At 42.4% G+C, this 26,908-nt stretch overlaps 1 pseudogene; it reads left to right on the top strand.

The window, feature by feature from the left end:
• On the top strand, window positions 1–26,908 carry LOC147436690 (small COPII coat GTPase SAR1A-like; annotated as a pseudogene).

Here is a 26,908-nt window from a genome sequence, read left to right as displayed (position 1 = left end):
CTCGCTTCTCTCAAACTTTGGTAGAAGAAGGCTAAAATTCTTTTCCTCAGCCTTGACAACGCAGGCAAGATGACTCTTTTGCAAATGTTGAAGGATGCCAGGTTGGGCGACCACCAAATAGCTCATCGCGTTTGGAAAGATTATTATGACAAGGTTGATGGTATTGTTTATCTGGTTGATGTTGCTAACAAAGAGAGATTTGTAAAATCCAAGAAAGAATTTGATGGGCTTCTCTAAGACGAATCTTTAGCTCAATGTTGAGCCAGCAGAGGACCACACCCACATTTTTGCTCACACTCATCATTTTGTAACCATTGATTGTAATAAATGTCTTTCCGACATTGATTTTGATTTGAGCCATTCATTAAGTAACGGGACTCAATTGAGTTTCCAGCTTGTAATCCCGAAGTAATTTCACTTGCTGATGTAATTAGTTAGAGATGTTCTCACCTCCAAGGCTGAGGTATATAAGCCAAAGTTTTTGTAACCTAGGGAGGCAGATTATTAATCAAAGTGAGTTTTTGAGCGCCGTGACTGTGTCTGAGAGAGAGAGAGAGAGAGAGAGAGAGAGAGAGAGAGAGGGAGAGTCTTATCTACTTGCTACGCGAGCTACGGAGCCGCCATTGGAGAAGCCACACCGCCATTGTGTTAGCAACGGCGAGAGCTACGCACAGATACCAAGAGTGCGCGCTATCGGCTTCTATGTGTGGTAAGTTCCTACGAGCTTCGGTGTGAGTTTTCTTCCAACTCGTGTCGGAATTGAGCGTGCAACATATCTATAGAACCACAACGAGTAGAGCTACACATTAGTACCATCGGGGTCAAGTTTTGGTCACCTGTATATTTTGGCTGTCTTCATACGCGTTTACCGCACGGAGTGGTTATAGGTTGAGTTTGCAGTTCAAGTCTTTAGGGTGTTGTTCTTACCTAGTGTATAGACTTCCCCTTGAGTTTGAGATCGATTCAATGATTCTAGATCCTATTTCGTATAGCATTCGTTCGTAGTACAGATTTCAGTCACTTGCGTATTTTAGAACTTAGATTTGATTTCCTTAGTAGTGATTGTCATTAGAAGGTCGAGTAGGTGATTTGACACCCACCTAGTTGTTTCCATGCGCCTGCGGGTCAAGCTCCGTCCTCGTCTGACAAATTATGTTGTTGGTTGAGTTCTCGCTATTTAGCTTCCGCTAGCGGCGTAACCGCCTTAACATTTGGCGCCGCTGTCGGGGACGAGAGCCCTAAGTAGGTGACCTTAGACTAATCCTACGAGGTGAGTCATATAAACTACTTTGTATACTTTAGTTAGAAAAGATCTAGGAGTGGTGGACTCCGAAGATCTCGAGAGATACTAGGAAGTGGGGTATTCCTGGGTCTTCCGTGTTGACTGTATTTTTAGTTTAGCTTAGATTTGTTTGTTGTTTTGTTGGTGTTGAGTAGTTGTTGATAAAAGAAGAATTTGCTAGTCCGTGAGTGGCAGTGGATCTCTTTAAAATCACAATTACCAAACCCATTTTATGATTAGGAATAGCTTAGGTAGGACTTCAATTGATCTTGATCTAGAGCTAGTAATCATTGGAGTATTTGCTTGATATGGTTGATTGCATGTTAGATCACTAAACCGTCGAGTTAGTAGTGAAACTTGCAATAAACAAAAGTCAGAGAAATTTTCTGTGTATCTGGGAGTTGCTAAGCACTTGAGAAAGCTTTAGGAAGGATTCTGTGCCAAAAAAACTGGAAATCTGCAACTTTAGACATCATACGCGTATGATGTCTAAATGACCAAACAGAGACCAAAACAGAAATTTTGACTTTACCAGAGTGTTCAAAAGGGGGATTATACCCTAATTTCAACTTAAAACAAGAGCATTAACACTCAAAGAAACCCAAAAAGACAAGTCGGAGTCCAAGAAACGCAAAGAATAGGAAATTTTGGATTCAGATCTTGTTTTTACATTCAAACCTGACAAAAAAACTTGAAACTCAATTATAAACATTGGAGAAGGCTTAAAACCAAGAATAGTCAAAATCTGGGACAAAAGACATCATACGCGTATAATGTCTTTTAGCACATCCACTACTTATTTTTGATATCTGACCTGACAAGATTGTTACAAACACTATAAAAAGAAAAAATATCAAGTCTTGACCCAAATTGATGAAAAAGACATCATACGCGTATGATGTCTTTTACCTAATTTTGGACATATTTTGATACTTTGCCAACACAGATCCATTGTAATAGCTGTCTAGAGGTTATATTTCAAGTTTCATCCCGTTTGGATCACAATTGACCCAAAACAAGTCAAAAGCGGAAAATTGCCAAGAAAAGCCTAAATTAGCCATAACTTGCTCAAACAGAGTTCAAACTGAATTTTGTGAGTGGACAGAGCATAAGGGGGCTACTGAGAGTGAGCATAACCAAAATAGTCCAAATCTGTGAAAAAAGGCATCATACGCGTATAATGTCTTTTTCAGCATAACTGCAACAAAATTCTCACTTGATGAAACAGAAGTTGTCCAACTGACAAGATTAAACAATTGACCAAGTATCAATCAGTTTGGATCAATTATGACCACAAAAACTTGGGAAAACAAACTGCCGAGACGGAAAAGTTAAAGTCCTTTAGGGGAATTGATGAATTTGAGATCGGGCAAGAATCTCTAGAATAACCAACCAAAACAAGGGGAACAAGCAAGTGTCATATCAACCGAGGGAAGTGTAAACCAAAGTTGGGTGCAACCATTAGAGCCGATCTTTGAAGGAAGTGTTTCTGATACTTCTTCGGAGAGATCTTACGAGATTTTCACCGAACACTTGGAACACTTGAACTTGAACAACAGAGAAAATATGGCAGCAGAACCATCAAACTCTTCCGCCACAATGAAGCTATTGTTCATAAAATACCAGTACGACAATGAGCAAGGTGCCAAGATCTACAAAGATGGAATGGACCGCTATTGTGTAAAGATAGAAGATAGACCTAGTGAGTTCAAGGACTTAGTGCCTGTGAGCTATAGCGGAGATAGATATCTATATGAGGAGGGTACCATGTATTTGGTAGTCCTAAACCCTAACATTGTGGACAAGTGGGGATTGATGGGCACCAAAGCCAAAGTAGATGAAGAACTTGAGGAGAAAGCACCAATAATGAACTTCCTTGATGCGAGGTTAAGAAGAGAGAATGAAACTACAAGGATTAGCACTGATAACATCTATGTGGGGCTATAAAAATATAATAATGGGGAGCAAGATCTCTATTATAGATGTGAAGAACCCTACACTGGAGAGTTGACAGACCAAAAAAGACTTTATGTCTTTACCTACACAGAGGGATCGGAAGTGAAAATTGCCGCTTACGACAAGTATGGGAGGAAATACTCAACAATGGGCAAGAAAGAAGTCGAAGGATATACATACTTTGGGGGACCACTACATCAGTATTATGTTACTTCTAGCTCACAAAGACCAGCACCAACAAATGGAGTGCAAAACCCAATGACAACAGGAGGACAAAGAATTCAGGCTGCTGACTCTTTCAGTCAACCTCAGTACTCGAAGCCCGGACCAATGGGATCATTACATTCCAGAGAGTCAATGTATACGAATCGAGGTAGTGCAGTTCCAATCCCCGCATATACCACTCTAGGTCCAAGGTTCGAAGCGGAACCATCACATTTACCTCCTAGTAGTAGACTCAGGGCAGGGGAACCGACAAGGGTAACCCATGAAGTCCATGATGCTAGAGAAAGCTTTAGCCGGGACACAGGAGCAATGAGATTGGTAGCAGACCATAGACGTATGAGACCATCTCAAGTAGCCAAGTGTATGCCAAAGAAGTATGGTGGTTCAGGAGATCCGTATGCACATGTGTCACTCTTTAAGCAAGTCTTAAGAGCTGAGCAGATAACAGATTTCCATACACAATACGAGGGATTTGGTCTTACTCTAGAAGGTACGGCATTGACATGGTTTCAACCACTAAACAGAAGGGGATTCCATGACATTGACCATTTGCTAAGAGAGTTTGCTGAGGAATTCTCAAAACGAGGGATTAAGCACAATACGGTCTCACAAATATATGCTTTTAAACAGAGAGAACACGAAAAAGTGAAGGAAGCTTCACTTCGCTTCAAACAATACATTGAGAGATGTCCAGTACGTGAACGACCACAAGATGACAGACTATCTATTCTCTTTATTGAAGGATTGAGAAACGACACTCTCAAGAAGGACTTGCACTTGAAAGCTTGTACAAGTTTCGAGCAAGTAACGAGAGAAGCATTGTACTTAGTGGATAACTGTACGGTTTATGGAGAGGTGTCAACGGATACAGATTTTGCATCCAGTAGCTCTTCCTCCGTAGCGAGCGAGACTACCACTAAAAAGAATGTTCAAACAACAACCATGCCAAATGTAGAGCAAATGATAGAAGATGCTCTAAAAAGGATGGCACCATACCAAAAACCATTGCCAAAACCATTGAAATGGTGTGCTATTGAACAAAAATGGACAAACCACCCAACAGAGGAGTGCTATTACAACAAAGGGTATGTAAGGGAGCGTCAGTATGCACCTATTGCTCAATTAGCACCACCTCAGGTACATCCAGTACCTCGATACCCAACAGGAAATGTACCAGGATCTATAGGGATAGAAAGACCGCAACCGGTATTGGGACAACAACCAACTTTACCAGGAGCAAGACCAGTGGGCATTAGATATGCACCAACCTTAGAGAATCAGGAAGAACAAGCCTTAGTGCCTGTTCAAGCCTATTATGAAGAATCTGGTGCACACATGTCTCCAACTGTGTATTACCCACCAGAAGAACCCAAACAACCAGAACCATGGGGCATGATTGGGAATGTTGGAACACCAACAGTTACAAGTGCTTCTGATGAAAAGAGATACAATTTGGACGCAAGAACATTGATGTTCATAGCTCATGGAGGGTTAACAGGACAAAGACCATCCTATCCACAAAGGACGAATCAAGTGGGACCAAGACCAGCACTAGGACCCTGTTACAAGTGTGGAGGTGACCATCTGATGAATGTTTGTCCACATACGGAAATCATTAGAATTAACGCTTATTGCACTGAGTGTGGGGTTACTCACTTCATTGAGGATTGTTCAAAGAATCCAAACAAAGTGCAAAAGACGACATTGAATATGCTAGAAACTATTCCTACCAGCAGTGGGTCCGAAAATGAAACTCTGATACCAACGCAAGTTGTTACTAGAGCTCAAGCTAAGAAAACCACTAGAGAACCATTATGAAAAATATGAACCCTCTAGGGGCCCTTTGGGATTAAGGTTAATTAGAGGTCAGCCAATGAGAAGAGGGTGGTGGATACACTCTATGCCCTCAAAAATGTAGGGGGACAAAGTAGTCTTACACTTTTTAAATGGGCTCTTACCTAGTGAGAAGGTGGGGTCGGGGGGGGGGGGGTGGGTGGGTGGGCCATATGGAACCTCCAACTTCCCTCCTTTTTGATCCGGTTTTGAAAAAATCCCAAAAATTTGAAATTTTTCAAAAATTTCAAAACTCAAATTTCATCTTTTGAAAACCCCCCTAAAACTATTTTATGGTCAAAAAAGCATTTTTTTAATCTCAAAAAGTCAAAACATGCATCCAAAAACCCTAAAATTCAAAAATGTTAAAAAACTTTTAAAAAATCTGTTTTTGCTATCCAAAGCTCCCCCAAAATTAGTTATTAGGCAAAAAGGGATTTTCTCTCTCTAGAACCCCTTTTCCAACCCCTCCTTGGTTGCAACCATCACACTCATCCTCTACTCCAACACTCTCTCTCTTTACACCATCTCCATTGCTACAGCAAGGAAGCTCCTCTCTCCTCCCCTACCACCTTCCATTGCCACACCAAGCAAGGCTTATCCGCCTTCTCCTCCCAGTGCCACACCAAGCAAGGGTTGTCCACCTTCTCCTCCCATTGCCACAAGGGTTGACCATTTTCTCATATCACTTTATCACACCTACATTGTAGCAACAAGCAAGGTTCTTCTCCTCCTCCTAGTTTGCTTTGCTCAACCATGGCCAACTCTACTTCGCAAAGGCGACCAAAGGATGAGGTCACAGCACTTTGCATGCCACAACACTAGAGGTGTAGATGACGAGTGGGTGCCACAAGAGTTCACCAAAGGTGCTTGGGTATACATGCAACCATCTGCTGTTGGCCCTCATCGTGTGCGGAATCGTGCAAACTTGGATCTTCATTGGAAAGGAAAGCTCCTTGGCTTCAAGAACCGCAAAGACAAGGGGACCATAGCCATTGTGCAACATGTTTTCTCAATGTCAACCATGCACTTGCAACAACCACCTCGATTTCCAACACATTGTAAGTACATGTTTTGAGAATACAAAGCTAGGTGTGAAATCACAGTGTAATGTTATTATGGATTCATACTTAACATTTGTCATGCATTTATAGTCATATTTCCATCCACGTTGGTGGAGGAGCAGCCACTACATAGTCTCTCCGGCACATTCAATGCTATACATGCGGATATTGGAGCAATAATGTTCCCGCATCTTTGCCCAACCAAACTGGTTCAAAGAAGGATTTTCTTCTATTCTCACTCCTATATTGTCCCTACTTCTACACAAGCATTTGGAACGCTTGAACCCATCAAAGTAACTTCCTTATTAAGTATGGAGTGGCCGGTCCCAGATTTGTGGTCGGTAGCATCTTTCAAGCAAAAGATGATAATGGATGTCCAAAACTCTTTGAAATACTCTAAAGCTTCTAGGTCTGTGGGCTTGAGCTGGTGTTTGCCTATTCATTGTTTTGTGCACATTTTTAAAGAGTTTGGATTTGTGGAGACTACCACAAAGCTTGTATGTAAAGATGCGCATTACGAGGAATTAGGAAGGCTTTTAGAAGAGGACTAGGGTTTTATGGAGGGCATGCACAACGGGGACCGGTACCATTGTAAGGTTGGAGCTTCAGGTATTGGAATGCGCTATTTGAAATCCCGCACCTCCTTGTACATACGATTTCACTATGATCGTTGGATGTGCAAGCTTGGAGTGTGGACTCCCTTACAAAGTGTAGACGGCACAATTGCAAGCTTTGACATTGCAGTGAAGATGCCCAACGATGCTTTGGAGGCAGTCCAAGTGAACAAGCATTGGACTCTCAGTAATGTTCGAGAACATTTGGTTATTATGGGTTTTGAGGCCCTTCAACAAGCACAATTTCGTTTACAAGGTCACAAGGTGAGAATCCTTCCACCACATTTTCAATACATCATGGTTTGTCGATCATTAGATGCTTATTGTAATGAATGTCCGTAGATTGGGAAGAGAATGGAAGACAAATTGAAGGTCGAGGAGGACTGGGGGATAGATGGAACTATGCTATCGATCTTATAACTTTGTAACTCTTGCAATTTTCATATTGATCCCCGCTGTAATCAGCATGATTTGCTTCGGCAAATCATGCCTTTGAATATAATTTTTTGCATTGGGATGAGAAATCATTTTTTGGTGAAAGTGCCTTTTTTTTTAATGTCTTAAAAAAAGGGTACATTATAAAAGGGGGGCCACCTAACTCATTCACTATTTTCACTTTTGCAACTCTTGAGCTCCTCCACTCTCTATCCACACCCCAGTCTAAACATGGATGCTGCCACAGCCTCTGCATCTGTACCCACATCCACCCCTTTGTCACGCTTCATCCTCTTCCTCGAGGACACCAAATACAAAGGGAAGTTGGACCTCCACACCTTTTTTACTCGTCTCCCTGACCTTCACGCCACAGTTGCCCTTCACATGGATGCATTTGAGGAGATTTCTGCGTTCATGGAGGAGCACATCATAAAATATTCTGTATCTATCCCCCCACATGCAGGGATCTGGGTGCCTTGCGATCTTTTGCGCTATATACACAAAGGTGATCGCCCATTCTCCAAGCGGTTGCAACGATTCCAAGAAATTGCAACCAATGCAGGCCATTACTTGGACCAGCAAGCCCCTGGGGTGTCAGCGCTCAAGAAGCGCAAGTTGGGGGTGGAGTACCTTTCTCGGCTCGCAACATTTATCTTCTTGGTGAGCGAGGAACCTGATTTGGAGGAGCTCCGCTTACCACACCTTCAAGTTGGGTCCTTTATCAAGGACACCAAGGAGCATCAGGTTATCCCCATGAACCCTGTAGCGGAAGGAAAAGCACACCAGCTCGAGTACCCTAGGGGTCTTGAGGAAGTGGTTGAGAAATCCATAGTTGCGGTTGGCCGTAGTGACACTCCAGTGCCACTACCACTGACGGATGTGGCTATCCCAGAGGTAGAAATTAGCCCCTTCTCCTCAGTGTTAGTGGATGGGGAGGAGTTTGTGTTCCTGCATGATTTGGAAAAATCATTTGGCCTGCGCATGGATGAATGCTTGAGCGTGCTATGCAACAGCAGCAAATGTCCCTTAGACAATATGCCACATGCCCTAGAAAGCAAGCTCTTGCCAGATGGGGACTCTGTTGCTGACACTATTGCAGTTGTATGTGCGGAGGTCCTAGCAACAGAGCAGTTGCACGTGGCTGATGAAGATTTCCAAGCCACGCAAGCCAAGGTTGAGGCTGATAGGATGCCTATGCCATTATGCAACCTCCCATCTGATGATCCAAAGCTTGTATCTGTGGTGCATGGGAGCATTGACTTGGATGCAAAGGGCAACAGGGAGGAGGAAGACAAGGAGCAGGAGGTAAACTGTATCCTAATTTTCATGTTACTATTTTATCGTTCGTTGTCTTTTTTCTCAACCTTCATCGGTTTATGACAGGATGTTGTGGAGGTTGATGATTTTGCTGCAAGGACGGGTGGCAAGCGGACGGGCTTTGGACCTCAAGCTTCCCTTGCGCATTACCTCGGACAACTCCCCCCTGGTGATGTGGCCATTATCCATAATGAATTTACTCCCCAAGCCCATTTTATGACTTGGTCGTTAAAAGCTTTGAGCAAGTTTTTGTGTTTGAGTACCATTGCTCAAACTGCGCATCAAGTGTTCCTAGTGCGTAGATCCCTTGTATGCACAGCGTTTGGCATTGGCTTTTGTGGTAAAGTGCTTGCCCAGATAGGGATACATGCTTCCATTGGCTCAACCGACCCAAATGCCATAGCGCAGTCCCTCTTGACTGGGGAGTTGCCTTACACGCAAAATAGGCGCCAGGAAATGGTCAAAAAAATTCTGAACTCCTCAGATACATGATGTAAAATCACCGTGCTAGAAGGAATAAAAAATATTTGAAATTGTCTCTCTATATTGCAAATTCTTTTCAATCTGATTTGTCAATCTTGAAAATTGTTTCAATTGGTGATATGAATTGTTTTTTGACTTTGTTATTTCAAGGTATGTAATTGCAGTCAATTTGAGTATAATTGTGATTTTTAAGTACCCTAGGGGGTTAGATTAGCCTATAAGGGGCAAAAAATGCCTGGCCACAAGGGCGCGCAAATGGCCCATCCATCAGTTTTGGATGGGCCATTTGCGCGCCCTTGTGGCCAGGCATTTTTTTGCCCCTTATAGGCCAATCTACCCCCTAGGGTACTTAAAAAGCACAAATTTATTGCAATGGATTGGTTTTGCATCATTCATTTAAATGCAACCTTTTTATGGCAATTCCAGTATATGTTCACACTCAAGGACACTAGAAAAGCTCAAATCAATTATGAAATGAAGTTTCCAGCAAACTATCACTTGCTTTAGCTCTACCTACTACACCCTTGCACCAAAAAGTCAAATTACATTAGACACTTGGTTTCACAATATGTTATTTGTTTTGATATCCTATAAGGAATTCAAAGCTTGAAATGACCAAAAAATGGTGTCCATAAGGATCCATATAAAATATTGATGCAAAACCAATAGGTTTTAGTAAATTTGGTTATTTTAAGTACCCTTGGGGGTAGATAAGCCTACAAGGGGCAGAAAAAGGCCTGGCCACAAGGGCGCGCAAATGGCCCATCCATCATTTTTGGATGGGCCATTTGCGTGCCCTTGTGGCCAGGCCTTTTTCTGCCCCTTGTAGGCTTATCTATCCCTAAGGGTACTTAAAATGCATAAATTTACTGAAATTGACTGCAATTACATACATAACTTGAAATTACAAAGATAATAGACAGAGTAGACACAACTGTTGATCATATTGTCATTGGAAAGTCAAATCATTACAAAGATAAGGGTGTGCAATACAAAAAGAGGGGTAACTTCGGCTAATGCTCGAAGTCTCGTCGCAATCGTCGTGCAAGCTGCATATCTTTTGGCTGTATTGTCACTCGCTTTGCATGAATGGCACATAGGTTGGTATCTTCCAACACTGAAATGATGTGGGCCTCTACAGCTTCTTGAATAGCCTCTAGCGCTATTGCTTGCATTCTATACTGATTTCCATAGCTTTGAAGCACTTCCTTCACAGTGCGAGCAAAGGGGGCGCATCGAATCAAGAGCTCCGTCGTCTTCTGGTAGTGGCGGATTTTTGCAAATGCCCTTGCTATTTTTCGGCGCCGTTGCGGTTGTCTTGGGGGCACTTGCACATTTGCTGGCGAGCGGCGTGAAGGCTTCTTGAAAAACTTAGACTTGCGTCTGTTTACATGCTTAGGGGCTGGTTCTGCACTGTTCTGATTCTTCCTCTTCCCTTGGTTGCCGATCTTGTCGTGTGGGGAGAGCTCCCTTGCCTTGAGGCAATGTCTTCCCCCCAACGGCCACCCGGTGTGTGCGCGGTATTTTTTCTCGCAGCCATGGTGGCTCACTCTCTAATTCGGTGTCTATATTGACCACCCGAGTCCTGGATGGTCCTGCTTGTGATTGGGGGCGCGACGGCTGCTCCCTATCGGACTCTGATGTTTGCTGGCCCTCTGCTTCTCTCCAGCGCTGGGCACGTTGCTTCATTCTCTTTCTAGGTGTTATATCTTGAGGAGGTGGAGATTCAACAGTCCTTGATGACTCTCGTGCCCTACCACCATGCCCACTCCCAGAAGAGTTCCTGGAACGGCCAGGTGTTCGTGGCCGTTTTCTTGTGCCTTTAAGCCATGACGGCTTCTCACATCCTTGGAGGGTGTTTTTGTTGGTAGGCGGATGCTCTTTCGCGGTTTGTTTGGTGCGCGCCATTTTGTTGGTAAGAGCTCACCTGTTCTTAAGAAATGAGTGATTTATGAGAGCATGCAATATTTATAAGGGCCCATTTAAAAAGGGCCCTGTTCACACTAATTTTTTTAAAAGAAGTATTATTTTTTAAATAAACATGTCGCTAAGAGTTGGACTCTGCGTTCACGTTTAGTGACTCGCGTAGTATCCACTTTGATCCTTGTCGCACTCTGCATCGCCGCCATGCAGCATGCTTGGTGGGACCTTGCGACATTTGCCACTTGTTGCTATGCTCTTGATGACTCCATTTGCGCACTTCAATAGCAATCTTGGATTGTCGTGCACGCTCCATTGTGAGCTTACGAGCAAATGTTGTGCGAAAAAACCAGTTGAACATCTCCTCCAAATAATTGGATTGCACCATTCCACCACCATGTCGAGTATTTTTGAAGTACACTCCCCTTGCTCGATAATGGGACTTCTCCATGCCTTGAGTGTTAAAAATTTCAAGCGATCCATACTTGTGCATAAAAAATGCACCATGCGCAAACAAGATATGTTGTTCACATGAGCAAACGATCCACATTAGTAAATAAAAACAATCCCTTGTAATGAATACACCATGAATGACTTACCATGTAATGTGTGATGTTATTTTCACCCCAAGAAAGGGTGAAGACCTTGGTAAAATCCGCCAAAGCTTCTTGAAATGATTGCCGTTGTTCTTCTGTTGCGCTGTTAAGGCTCATAAGCTTGACCATTTTATCAAAATGGGCCCAAACTTGCTTGTGCTTGTTTGCAAGCTCGCCATTTGAATCATTGTCAGTAGTAGCTTTGCATAACTCCTTCCAAAGCTCCCAAAGGTTACCTGCCTGCTGGTTGGAGCTGCTTTGAGCATCATATCGACTTGGCTTTCCTTGGGAAACTTTCTTCAAAAAGTGTCTAGCTTTTTGTCCACTCATTACACTTGTTGAGCAATTTCATGGGCCTCCCCTGTGTTCTTTGCATCAACTATAGACACATTTCCACCGTGACAGCCAATGGAATTCAAGAGTACCTCCACTCTTTCGATCGCTTCCTGGGACTTTTCCAACGGTTTCATTGTGAAAGCATAGTCAATGTGGAGCTTCAATAGCCTATCAAAAATACGCATGAATGCATGTAATGTACAAAAATGTACATTCGATAGAGGAAATCGAAAGATTGGATTCCAAGTGTGGTCCTTTTGATCACGGTCTAGGGCATTGAGCATGGGACATCTCAGAATAGACGCTTCCCATTCTCTACCTTCATCTCCGACATCATGACAATCTAACCCTTTTTCTCCATGCCCTTGCCATGGAAGCATGTAACTGGCCTTTGCAGTGCTCTTATGTGATTTTTGTCCATTAGGTTTGTACCCTCGAGTGCAAAATGGACAAGGCATGAGAGAAGAAGCCCCTTGTTTGCAGCCAAGCAAACACTTTATGGTCTTCAAATCCCCACCTAAGTGCCACTCCACATCATAACTACCAAAGCCCTCAATCTCCAACTTCTGACCTGCAATTTGGGAGTGTATTACTTCTGTGATCCATGGAGTTCTCTCAAAAATCCATGAAAGTACTCCATTGGTCTCTTTGGGCACCTCAATAGCACCCAACCACCAAATGTCTTTCTCTGATTGCACGCTAAAAGATAGGGTGGGATATGGCTCGACTGAATCCCTTCGCTTGGTTTGCAGAAGGGCCTTGTTCATTAGAGTGACACTTAGCCTCTCTAACCTTCGGCCTTTCACTATTTGACACTCATCGAGTTTCAGCACAAAAGCGACTTTTGTGCCAAGCACTACAAAATAAATAGTGCTAAGACTTTAAACTTCAGCTTCTATGAAAAGAATAATACCAAAGAAAAAAGTAGAGTGTGTCACCTTCTTCAGGTAACTCGTAAAATCTAAGCATGGCTTCTTGAAGCCTTCTAAGATCCACGAAAATATTGTTCCACATTGTGTAAGGAAAGCCCGTATTCGAAGGTCTTATGAATTGTTTCTTACCTTCTCCCCTTGTCTTTGTTTCGCACGAAGCATAAAGGGAAGTTGGCATTGTGTCCTCAATGTGTAGGTATGTCCCAATGCGGGAGAACACATCTTCGTTTGTGGCCTTCTTTGCGAGCTTGACCTTGTGAGGAACGGGAAATAGGTTTTCCACAATGCCATGTTCTTTGAGGGCATCCTTTAGGAGTTGAAAAATAGCCTGATAGGATTTGGTGCTGATTCCAGCCTCATCACAAGCTTGTTGAACGTCATCATCATTAACCACATTTCTTAATTTACGCATAAGGTCCTTGGTGACTGCATCCTTAATGTGCTTACCTCCACGTGATTGTAAGATAGAAATAACGTCCTCGGTATTGAGACAACTAGTGAGAAGGTTGACTCGATTATCTTGGCTTGTTCCACTGCATGCCTCCTGGATGAAGTTTCTAGCAACAAATAAACATAAATATTAGAAAATAGTGTGAAGTAAGAATGCAGCATGCAAGTAAAGACCAAATCACCTTGTGGCTGTAACTCGTCGTTTGCGTGCTCCTCCGGAATGTGCAAGAGTTTCAATGGATGAATACGGACGTTTGCGTTCCCTTACACCAAGGGGTGTTTCTTTCAAGTATGTGACGGTGTTGGTAAGCTTCTGGATGTGGGACTCCTTTTCTTGCATTTGTTGTTCAAGACTTTTAACTACCCTCTCCGAAGAGGCAACACTCTCTTGTAATGCCGTCGTCTTGAGGTGAAGAGCTTGACATTCGTGCATCCACATATGCAAAGAAGCACCTGCACCCATACACAGCCGCTTGCAATAGCCTAACAAGCCTGCTTCTCCCCTCCCAAGAAATTGAATAAATGTGGAAAGGCTATTAAACGGTGGATGGAAGCGGCTTATAGGATCGTAAGGGTACAAATGGCCATCCACCCAAATTTCAACATTGGTCTCACAAGCGGTGAGACGTTCCTGTGATGACCTTTGATCACCTTCACTAGTGGTCTTCGGTGCAAATGCCGTGGGTAAGCGAATATGTATGCTTTTGGTGTGCGGAGTACGTGGTGGTGGAAGCAAACCATTTGTGATGTCCGTGAGCACCATGGAAGCTGTTGCGTGAGGAAGCAAATGATGAAAAGATAGAGGGGGAAGGGTAGAGATGCCGAGCAGGATGGGAGGAGAGAAGGAGGGAGGGAGGGGAGGGAGAGATTGGGGAGGAGGAGGAAGGTAGGGGCAGAGAGGGAGAGGAGAGGAAGAGGGAGAGAGGAGGGAGGAGGGAGGAGGAGGAGAGAACAAAATGTTTATTACTTTTTGGGGGAAAAGATTTTTGAAAAAATGGACTTTCTAAGCTTGTGGGTTAAAAAATGGGTCAAAAAATGATTTTTGGATATGTATATATGTTGGGAGGGAGTTTTAAGTAAAAAACAAATAAAAATGAATTTTTTTTTAAAAAGTCAAATTTTGACTCTTTTTGACCCACGGAATTGCTGATGTGGACACACCCCTATGCTTCCTTCACTTTAAAAAAAGCTAGAGAGAGAAAGCAACCCTTTAGGTCCACATCCTACATTTGTCTAAAAAAAAGGTTAGAAAAGCCTACTCAAAACTACCTTCTTCAATGACCTTGCCCCCTAAACCCCACACAACATTAGCCTTAATCCCTAAAAATTAGGATTCCTTACAAGGACCATGCAAGGTTCATATTTCTCCTAATGCCTGAGAATGGAAAGTTAGCGACTGAAGTGGTTAGTCAAGGACCGCGGAGTCAGAGAAACACATGGAAAGCTAGAAAAGCACGCATGAAGTTGAGAAAAGAACGTGAAGACGCTATTCTAGCTAAGGAACTAAAGCGAACTAAAGATAGATTAGAAAAACTTGAGAGTCAAAACGGGAAACAAGAGATGAGCCCGGAAAGAACGAAACAAAAGAGTATCAAAGAAACAACGAGCTTAAGCTCAGGGGGATCAGTGCTAGTCGACAAAGTACACGAACGATTGGACGCACTGATGAGAGCTTACGAAGCTAGGTTAAAGAACAACCAAACACAAGAACAGAGGTGGATGACATACCCAAACGCGGAATTGGAAAAGCAGAGACTTGAAATGTGCCAAAGAATGATTGAGACTGCACAAGCCTTATTAGAACCACCAAGAGAAACAATGAATTGTGGAACGGAAAACCCAATTCAGCAAGAGACTATCATTTCAGGGGTAGCTGAAAAGACTCCAGTGCACAAAAGCCTGAAGATACACACAAGGATGACCGCATAGTATTGAACACAACCGATCAAGAGATAGAGAGTTTTCATCCAGTCATACAGAGGATTTACGGAAGAGATGAGGATTACAATGAATTTTGGAAACAAGTGAGAGAGGCAAACTTTGCAAACGAGCTAAGTTGCCAAGCTAATCAGACAAATTGGGAAAAGGACATCATGAATCCTCCCATAGTGGAATTTGAGGCAGGATCTCAAGTGGACTTGGATCTGCAATCTTACTGGGGAGATGGGGGCTCTGTTAGAACAATGGAGAGCAAACCTCATTCACTGAATACCTTACCTTCATACTTAGGAGAGTATGAAGCAAAATCCGAGATTAGAGCACTTCCCTCACGAAGAATCTCATCAGAAAAAGTCATGGACTCGCAAGGATTGATAGAGATCTTGTCAACACCAGTGACATGCACTATCACTCTAGCTGAGCTTTTGAGGCTAAGACCACATATGTGGACCATTGTAGGAAAATACTTGGAGGAATTTGGGATAAAAGACCCAACATCGAGACTGCAAGAGGGTATACAAGAGCTGAGCAAACCACAAAAGAACGCTAAGCCTGTACCCTTAAACAAGGTCGGAGAGTATTGCGAAGGTGAAGAGGGGAATACAACCTTACCAGTTGAATTCCAAGGAGTGAACACGATGGCAATACTAGACAGCGGAGCTGGGGTAGCCATTGCTACAAAAGAAATCTGGAAAAAATGGGGGAAACCAGCAATAAGGAAGACTAGGTTGAAACTCCAATTAGCAGATGAACACATGGAGAAACCTATGGGGTTATTAGAGAAAGTCGTAGTAACTTCTTGCGGCATTGAATACGAACATACTTTTGCTATTGTTGATTTTGCAAGGAGAATAACTATGATATCATACTGGGAAGACCATTCATGAGACAGTTGAAAATGGTCCAGGATTGGGGCTACGATCACATATACCTGAGAAATATGGAAACCACTACACGTGTGAACCTGAGAGACCATAGCTACAAAGATGTGAACCGAACACCGGTAGAGGAGTTCGATTCAACTACTTTGGCGGGATCCGAATTTCCAGCTTGGTTAGGTAAGCCCAAGGAGTTATGGATGTGTGGAGCCTCGAAATGTGGAAGTCTGAGGCGAGAAGAATATGTTTTAGAAAGGGCTATCGAAGACGAAACTTATATAGGAGAACCCTTTTCAGAGGACACGCTTGAACCATTAGAATGGACGCACATTCTAGCAACCCTAGATGTTTGTGCAATTTCGCATGGTCCCACAATGAAATTTTGCGACAAGGACGGGTACGACGTGGTTCCGTACTTCATGTTGAGAACTATACTCGAAAAAGAAACTGCAAAGAACGATACACTGGAAAAGGAAGATGAAGAAGAGGTGTTTCACGACATTCCCGATCATCCAGAGTGGGGAAATGAAGCAGACAACGAGTCAACGGACAATTCAAGCGGAAACGAAGAAACTATAACGGATGTCGGATTTTATGATTTTCCGAACCAAACTAAACAACGCCAGAAACGCTATAGAGCAAAGAGAAAAACAAAGGGGGTTAGAACCAATCCGATGCCTAGAATAAGAGGAAAAAATCAATTCCTAATGCTAGTAAAGGCGGAAGATTGTGTTAAGGACAAGATTTCTGGAAGAATGAGAGGCAATGAGCAAAAGAGCTTACGAAAAGACAAAAGAGGCTCAAGAAATCAAGTTCAAAGGAATGAAACGAAAACTGAAACAGAAAAATCAGAAAAGAACAAGCGCAACAGAGAACACACGGAGTCCAAGTTAGAACGTAGAAACAAGTACAGAGAGCTCAAGAGAACTCTGAAAGAAGTTTGGACAACAGAAATTGAGAGTGGAGAGGACGAAAAAGCCAAAATCAAGGAAAACATGGATGTTCCCTCTCACTACAGGAAATTCACAATAGAGGATAGGAAGGTGGTATTAACCCAACCTATTCGAGAGAGAAGGGAGAACGAATCTTATGACGGACCGGAGGATGCAAAAAAAGTTGATTTAGCAGCTCCAGGTAAAACACCTAAACCGGTGTACATAGCCACAGATTTGTCTCCAGGCGAGGAAGAGAGACTTTTGAGTCTTCTCAGAGAGTACAGGGATGTGTTTGCATGGTCTTATAAGGACTTAAAGGGAGTTGATCCATCAATATGCCAACACACAATCCCACTAAAACAAGACGCAAAGCCTAGCAGACAGAGACCATACACATATAATGATACATTTGCTAAGCAAATCAAAGAAGAGATAGATAAGCTAATGGAAGCTGAATTCATATACGAGATTGAACACACCGATTGGGTATCTCCGATTGTGGTGGTACCCAAGAAGAACGGAAAACTCCGAGTGTGTGTCAACTTAAAGAAAGTGAATGTTGCAACAATCAGGGACAATTATCCCCTGCCGATAACTGATCATGTTCTAGAGCGTGTATCAGGGAAAACAGCATACTCCTTTCTTGATGGTTTTTCAGGATATAACCAGCTAGCCATAGCACCGGAAGATCAACATAAAATAGCTTTTGCAACGGAGTGGGGAATTTATGCTTATCGGGTTATGCCTTTTGGTCTAACCAATGCTCCCGCAACCTTCCAGAGGCTGATGACGCATGCTTTCAAAGAATACTTAAGGTTGTTTCTAGAAATATACATGGATGACTTATGTGTACATTCTCTTCAGAGAGATGAGCATCTAGAACACCTAAGAAAAGTATTTGAGAAATGTAGGACATATCGCATTTGTCTCAATCCTGAGAAATGTGTGTTTATGGTCTGACAGGGCAGAATTCTGGGACATATTGTCTCACAAAACGGAATATCCACAGATTTAGAGAAGATAAAAGTTATAGTGGATATGCCTAGACCAACCAATGCGAAACAAGTACATAGCTTTATGGGACATTGCGGATATTATAGACGATTCATTTACATGTACGCTATAATAGGCCAACCACTTTACAAGCTAATAGTGAACTTTGAATGGACAGAGGAGTGTGAGGAATCATTCAAGAAATTGAAAGAGGCACTCATTACTACTCCAGTCTTGAAATCAACAGATTGGGAGAAGATATTTCATGTGCATATAGATGCTTCGGCATATGCAATAGGATGCATTCTGGCTCAGCCAGAAGAAGGAAACATGGATTTTCCTATCTGTTACGCCAGTCGACAGCTCAATAATGCAGAGAAGAATTACACCACAACAGAGAGAGAGGGATTAGGAATGATATACACTGTGAAGAAATTTCGGCATTATCTTCTAGCCAACAAGTTTGTGTTTTTTACGGATCACTAAGCCTTGCTCTACCTAGTGAATAAACCATGCAATACCGGGAGAATAGTGAGATGGTTCATTATCTTACTGGAATTCGACTTCACAGTAGTAGTAAAGAAAGGAAAAACACATCTTAGAGCTGATCATCTTTCGCGATTGACGAATGGAGAATACCCTTTAGGAGTGGATGACGACATGCCAGACGCGTACTTGTTCAACATAGAAATGATACCGAAGTGGTCTCAAAATGTCGTTTGCCTATTAACCTATGGAGAAGAGTTTGAGAAGAGAATACAACCAAAAACATATTGCTATTCAGCAATCCAAGAATCTTCAATTGGTTGCAGGAAGGTTGTATCAATTGGGAAATGATCATGTTTTACGACTATGCATCAATCCTGAGGAATATATATATATCTGCGCGAAGCACATGTTCAAGAATGTGCATTTCATTGTTCAAGAAGGAACACATATAGGAATTTGTTACAATTGGGAGTCTATTGGCCAGGAATGAAAGAAAGCGTACATGAATATGTCACTGTATGTATTGTATGTTCATCAAAACCGCCAGTAGAGTATTCGACATTATATCAGATAATGATCGCTCCAGAATGGAGTCAGTATATTGTTGAATATCTCACAAATAGAACTTTCCCAGAAGGAACGTCAAAAGCTCGTCAGAAATCTGTAGAGACAGAAGCTAGAGATTACGCTTTAATAGGAGATCAACTCTATAAGAGAGGTAAAGACAACCAGCTTAGGATTTGCGCATCAGAGTCTGAGTATGTGATAATCCTGGAGCAAGCTCATGGAGGAGTAGGTGGAGGCCATTTCTCAGGTGATAAGACAACAAAACTTGTCTTAGCCGCAGGAATATGGTGGCCAACATTACATATGGACGCTGAAGAATACGTTAAACGGTGTGATGACTGTCAGCGGACCAAAGTACCACTTAAAAGAGATGATATGCCGCTTAGACCAATGATGGGGGCAAGAGCTTTTGCAAAATGGGGGATTGATTATGTCGGACCCATTTCACCTCCTGCATATAAGACTCATGCACAATACATCATTGTGGCTACAGACTATCTAACAAAGTGGGTCGAAGCAAAGGCAACTCAAAAAGCAGATGCCAGGACCACAACACAATTTCTATATGAATACGTCTTTGTACGATATGGATTGCCAATAGAAATTGTGAGTGATCGAAGCACACATTTTATAAATGAAGTGATAGAGATCCTTCTAGATGAATTCATGGTAATCCATAGGAAATCAGCCCCGTATCATCCACAAGCAAACGGACAAGCTGAAGCAACAAACAAAACCATATGCACGGTCCTTACGAAGATTGTATCTGAGTCGAGAACTGACTGGGACTAGAAGTTGCATTCAACAGTATGGGCATATAGGGTAGCATATAAAACATCAATAGGAACGACCCCATATAACATGGTTTTTGGGCTAAATGCTATCTTACCAATAGAATTCTTGATTTCAACCTTAAGGGTGGCTAAGGATCTAGAGTGGACAGGGCACGAGCTTTCTGATAGAATAGATGACCTGGAAAAGCTAGACGAGCTTCGCCTAAAAGCAGTAGCTTCTATCTATGCTCAAAAAAGGCGACAAAAGGAATTTTTTGATAAGCATGTGCGGACTAAAGAGTTTAAGGTTGGGGACTATGTCCTAGTTTACACTCTGAAACAGCATGCTAAGAAGCTTAAAAAGCGAGGGATGGGACCTCTGGTGATTAAAGATCTATCACCAAGTGGAGCCATCAAGCTTGCTACATTAGACGGAGAAGAAATGCCCAATTGGATTAGTGGATGCAGAGTGAAAAAGTATCTTTTGCCGCTAACCCAAGACATGCTTCTGAAAATACATCAAGAAAAGCTGCGTGTCCAGAAAAAGAAAAAGATTGTGGAGAAAGCGCAAGCCGAGGCGAAGGAAAGAATGGAGAAAAGAAGACTACTGCGTCAGAAACAGCGCAATGAAGGAGCAATACGAATAAACGCAGTTAGTATAACAAAAATGGATAATGACAAAGAAGAACCCATCATTGAATGCAAAGTAGGAACCAACCAAATCAAAGCCAGAGCACTATTGGATTCAGGAGCTCAAACTAACCTACTTTCACTCAGTTTGTATAGACAATTGACAAATGATACTAAATTACAAACTGCCAAGCAAGAGTTAAAGAGCTACTCTAAGAATTCAATCAAAACTGTCGGATGCACAGTTTTACATATACAGATTAACCAGTATGTGTATCCTCATATGTTTTACGTGGTTGAAGACCAAGCTACACAACATCCATTATTGCTAGGACAACCATGGCAGAAGCAATACAATGCAATGATTGACTGGAGTTCTAAATCAGTGCTTATCAAATACGAAGGTGAAAGTCAATCAGTTAAGTTCACCAAAGGAGCAGAGCCAACTCCAAAGGAAGAATCCAAGACAAGCAATAATATAACAGCTCAACCTTGGGAAAAAACGGAGTCAAAGTTGGTATGGAGACCAAAAAAGATTGTGCCAGAGAACACAAAGGTGGAAAACAGAGTCTTCAATACCAGACAACAGAGTGATTCCAGACAATCAAGGACAGTGAAATAGATCTGGATTCCAAAAAAGTTCATGAGGGCACAAAGCTATAGCAAGCAAATTTGGATCCCAAGGATTTGTAAACAGGAACTCCTTTCAGTACAATCCACGGAAACTCCTAGGTATTTCAAGGCGAGGAAATCAACACAAAGAACAAAGCAGGTTTGGGTCGCAAAGAGTTTGTGGCAAGCACAAGCGAAGCGGAAGCAGATTTGGATTGTGAAAAAGAACAACAAGGTAAAGAAGAATCCATCTACTGATTCTACTACCGAAGTGCCAAAACCAACCCAAAACCCGACCACCAATCCTTCAATCAAACAAAGAGCAGCTTTATTGGAAAGACTGTTGTATCATCGCTCTACAATTGCATTGGGAACTTATGACCAAAACAACTACAATGCTTCGCCCACAGACACTTCATAGTCGTCCGGGAGGACTCAAACTAGGAGGGGGGGAGGTATACAGGTATACAGGAGCTACAAAGCAGCTACAAGCGACAAAAACAAAGAAAAACAAAAATTATATTACAAGGGCAGTGTCTTACATGATTTTGTAATTTTTATGTTTGATTGCGGATATTGATAATATTTATGCCCTTATATACCTTGTTTTGCAACAAGAAGAGATCAAATGATGAATTTGGGTCTCTAGACGTGTAAATATCACTAAATAAGAGTGTTTTTGGAGCTAAAAAGTGTTTTTGGACAATGCAACCATAGAATATCTCCAAGTTTGAATCACAAAAAGTAGGTCGGAACAACCGATTTGGCTGCGGATACACAAAGAGTCATTTTGGCATAACGGCTGAAATTGACGACCGAATGAAATGAAACTTCACAAGCAGCTTCAAGTAACTATCGATGACTTATGTTTGCAAGCAAAACCCAAAAGAAAGCTGATTCACTTACCGATGGTGAAAAAGACGCTTTCGGGCAACCAAAGGGAGAAAGATGGAGAACGGGGAGCCAAAGTCAAGTTCAACCAAATAGATGGCTTCACAACATATCCAATGAGCTGGAAATGCAACTCTCGAGAAGAAAAGTTGAAGAAATTCAACTCCAAGGCAAAAAGACGACTTCGGAGACTGAAATGCCTATAAGGGGGCTTTTTAGCTAAACTCATGACTTTTTAAGTTGAAAACTAGTTAGCAGGGCTTAGGGCACTAGCACAAAGCATTCTTTGCACAAAAAGACCAACATTTCAAGAAAAGACATCATACGCGTATGATGTCTCACAGCATGAATTTCACATCCATTTCAACATTTGAGTGCATAGCCTCATTCCACATGTTAATCACATCCTATGAACCAAGTATCATGAGAATTGGAGTTAGAAAACCCAAGGAGAACCAAAAAAAACGCAAAGTAGGCCATAAAATTGATTTTTGGTCCTAATTTTGTCAAAATAACTCCAAACTCATTGAAACTTTGTAGGATTGTTGTTAAACACATCTACAAGCTATCTGGAACCAAAAAGCACCATTTTGACACAAAAGACATCATACGCGTATGATGTCTATTTGCACTTTCAGAGCCAAAACTGCTCATTTGTCATCATACATCCATTATATATATCTAATACATGCTACATATGAAATTTGGAACCATTTGGTCAAGAGGATCACCCCATTAGCCCAATTGAGGGAAAATCCTTCACCTAAAGCCTATTTTTGGCCCAAATCCAACATACTCAAGTCCAAACCAAGATTTGAGTAGGAACAGTCCTTCACTAGTACATGGAGAGTCCACAAAACCAATCCCATGTAAAATTGATGAAAAAGACATCATACGCGTATGATGTCTCTAGAGCCATTTTTAGCCCAAAATCTATCCAAACTTCATAAATCCACTGAATAAGCCTATCTAAAGCCAAATCCAAGCTTATAGAGAAATTTGGTCCAAAAATACACTAAAAGACATCATACACGTATGATGTATCACTATGTGATTTTGGCACCTCAGGGCTTCAACCACCAAACAGAAGTGATCTACATGCCATTTGAAAGTGAACCACCAAGTTTTATCCAATTTGGATCATAAAATCCAATTCCCTTTCAAAATTTTACCAAGAGCCGGAACTGGACTAAATTGGCCAACACTTGACCAAATGGGATCCAAACTCAAATCCAAGCATATGATAATCATGTATACACTATCAGCTACAAGCACAACCAATATGAAGTCATTTTAACACAAAAGACATCATACACGTATGATGTCTCCAGCATGATTTTGAGCTCACTTTGCATATTTTTTCACCTACCTTGCATCCTTAGGCCCTGAATAGCTCATGTTTCAATTTTCAAGTCATTTGGATAGTTAAAAGCTTCATTTCGGCTTTCAATACTAAAAAGACGCTAACTTCTGAAATTGGAGTTACAAGATCTATGGATACCACCAAGTCATCGGCAACGAAGAGAAAAAGACCGACAATCAAAGATGCTATTGCAGAAGCGGAACCATTTGACATTCCAGCAGAAACCCTCAAGCCAACCAAAACTTGGGTGGAGGAAGCAGTATTGGAGAAAGAGGGAATAAAGATCTACCAGGGGACTTTCAGAGATCCTCAAGGGCAAGAGGTGGATGTACCGATGATCCCACAGGAATTGGTAGATTATAGCAGGTCAGAAGACATCAGCAGGTACCTGGAAAGGGCAGACTTGCACAGTTTCTTCACCTCGAGACCATCAGGTGTGGATACAAGAAGAGTGTACGAGTTGGCAACATCCATTCAGAAGGATGGAAAAGCCACATTGACAGCCATGGATGGAGAGAAGGTAGAAGTACAGATCACTCCACAGCTAATTGCAGACGCATTGAAGCTGCACAACAAAGGGAGCTCGGTCAGGGAAAGAAGGGAGTCCATAGAGGTCTATGGGCCCAAGAAACAGAATGCGACCTATGGAGATATGAAGGACCCAAGAGCGGCAACCCTTTGCCGACTGTACAACCAATTTCTTCATGTTTGCAATAAAATCCGCAAAAGTATACGACACCACCCCATGCCATTGCGACCACCATCACATGGGCATTAAAGAGCAATATGCCAAAAGAGGTGAATTACACTCAACACATCCACGAGCAAGTAATTGCCATGCACAACGAGAAGCCAAAATACATAGGAGGAGCGGAAGTTCTGACAAGAATAGCTTATGAAGCTATTGGAGCTAGATATTAGTGGCCAAAGGCTCCCTCCCAGAATGAGTGGCTTAGAGAAGCCGACGAGGAGGAAGAACAGCCCGAAGTATCCAAGAGGGCATCCACAAGAGCACGCCGGAAACTAGAAGTAGTTTCAGAACCTGAAGAGGATGTGGACGAGCCACTTAAGAAGAAAGTAAAGAAGAAGGTTGATCCCAAGCAAACCAAAAGTCAGAAAGCAGCAAGAATGGAAAGATTAGTGGAGCAGTTTAGAGCGGAAAGAGCTCTAAAGGGTGACTTTGAAGAAAAGTGGGTGCCAGACCCCACTAAAGTCGGAACTAGCTCGGCCAGGCCACATATTGATCAATACGATCAATATATTAAAGCTTATGAGGAGTCAGAGGCTATTTTGGAGCAGCAACCTGTCGAGCCATACACTGAAGAGGAGGTACAACAATTAAAAGCTGAGCTGGAAAAATACGACAAGGGGAAAAGGAAAGTAGATGGTTCTACTAAGCCTCAAGAGAAAGATGGGCAAGCCGACAAAGGGAAAGCCAAGGAAGCTGAGGACAAACATCCCTCTATGACTGATGTACCAAGCCCAAAGAAGACGGAAAAAATTGTGGAAGAGACCACAGTAGAGGTGGACACAGATGTTTTGGAAAAGCCAGAAGCCGAGACCAAAGAAAAGAAGATAGTAGATTCACAACCTAGATGGAGAAAAGGTTGGCTGAACAAATACCCATCCTACCTCATCTACTTGGTGGAGGCACCAAAGGAGCTCCGGGAGGATGCAACCTTCTACCCGGTGCCAAGAGTCAGAAACTGGAAAGAGCATGGCAGGATTGCAGAAAAGAAGCCAAATTGGCTTAATTATCCCAGGATGCCAGGACCAAAGGCAGGAGAGAGAATAGGTAAAGCCTACATGGTGAAAACCCTAACGGGCACCATCAAGCTCTTTACTGGCTCTCCTGACCTTTCATGTCAGATGCTCAAGAAAATCTGCAGGACTCTCTTAGCTGACATTGAAGTGTTCGCGCCAGATAAAGCCACGACCTCGAGTCTACTATCGACGGCCGACACGGTGTCTGATATGATGTACGATCTTTCATTGCAGCCTTCTCCAAAAGTGTTACACCTCCTATACCAAAGGATTATGTTTTTGCCTAGCTTCCACATGAAAATATTTGAAGAAGCTTTCTACACCTGCTTTTTCACCCACGAAAGCAAAATATTCGGCCCAACCTTGACCATCAGCAACCTATGATACGAATCACATTTGCAGATGCTCAAGACAACAGGACTTTATTGACCAAGCATAAAAGTCATGTCAGGGACGACATGAATGCGGAGGGGGGGGAGTGTTGAGCCAGCAGAGGACCACACCCACATTTTTGCTCACACTCATCATTTTGTAACCATTGATTGTAATAAATGTCTTTCCGACATTAATTTTGATTTGAGCCATTCATTAAGTAACGGGACTCAATTGAGTTTCCAGCTTGTAATCCCGAAGTAATTTCACTTGCTGATGTAATAAGTTAGAGATGTTCTCACCTCCAAGGCTGAGGTATATAAGCCAAAGTTTTTGTAACCTAGGGAGGCAGATTATTAATCAAAGTGAGTTTTTGAGCGCCGTGACTGTGTCTGAGAGAGAGAGAGAGAGTCTTATCTACTTGCTACGCGAGCTACGGAGCCGCCATTGGAGAAGCGACACCGCCATTGTGTTAGCAACGGCGAGAGCTACGCACAGATACCAAGAGTGCGCGCTATTGGCTTCTATGTGTGGTAAGTTCCTACGAGCTTCAGTGTGAGTTTTCTTCCAACTCGTGTGTCGGAATTGAGCGTGCAGCATATCTATAGAGCCACAACAAGTAGAGCTACACATTAGTACCATCGGGGTCAAGTTTCGGTCACCTGTATATTTCGGCCTGTCTTCATACGCGTTTACCGCACGGAGTGGTTATAGGTTGAGTTTGCAGTTCAAGTCTTTAGGGTGTTGTTCTTACCTAGTGTATAGACTTCCCCTTGAGTTTGAGATCGATTCAATGATTCTAGATCCTGTTTCGTATAGCATTCGTTCGTAGTACGGATTTCAGTCACTTGCGTATTTTAGAACTTAGATTTGATTTCCTTAGTAGTGATTGTCATTAGAAGGTCGAGTAGGTGATTTGACACCCACCTAGTTGTTTCCATGCGCCTGCGGGTCAAGCTCTGTCCTCGTCTGACAAATTCTGTTGTTGGTTGAGTTCTCGCTATTTAGCTTCCGCTAGCGGCGTAACCGCCTTAACACTCAAGTACCCTTTTCTATTTTGGGAAACAAGATAGACCTACCCATTGCAGCTTCGGAGGATGAATTGAGATAGTATTTGGGGCTTTCTAGTTATACGACAAGAAAAGGGAAGTGAATCTTATAGGTTCAAACATCTAGACAATTGAAGTTTTCATGTGCAGCATTGTTCTCAAGATGGGCTATGGTGATGGTTTTAAGTGGTTATCTCAATACATCAAGTGA

Source organism: Adiantum capillus-veneris, chromosome 18 (genome assembly GCF_014529385.1).
Source record: "Adiantum capillus-veneris isolate H3 chromosome 18, ASM1452938v2, whole genome shotgun sequence".
In the NCBI taxonomy this organism is placed as follows: domain Eukaryota; kingdom Viridiplantae; phylum Streptophyta; class Polypodiopsida; order Polypodiales; family Pteridaceae; genus Adiantum; species Adiantum capillus-veneris.
Note: the sequence above shows the minus strand (reverse complement) of the source record. Positions and strands in the feature narration are given on the sequence as shown.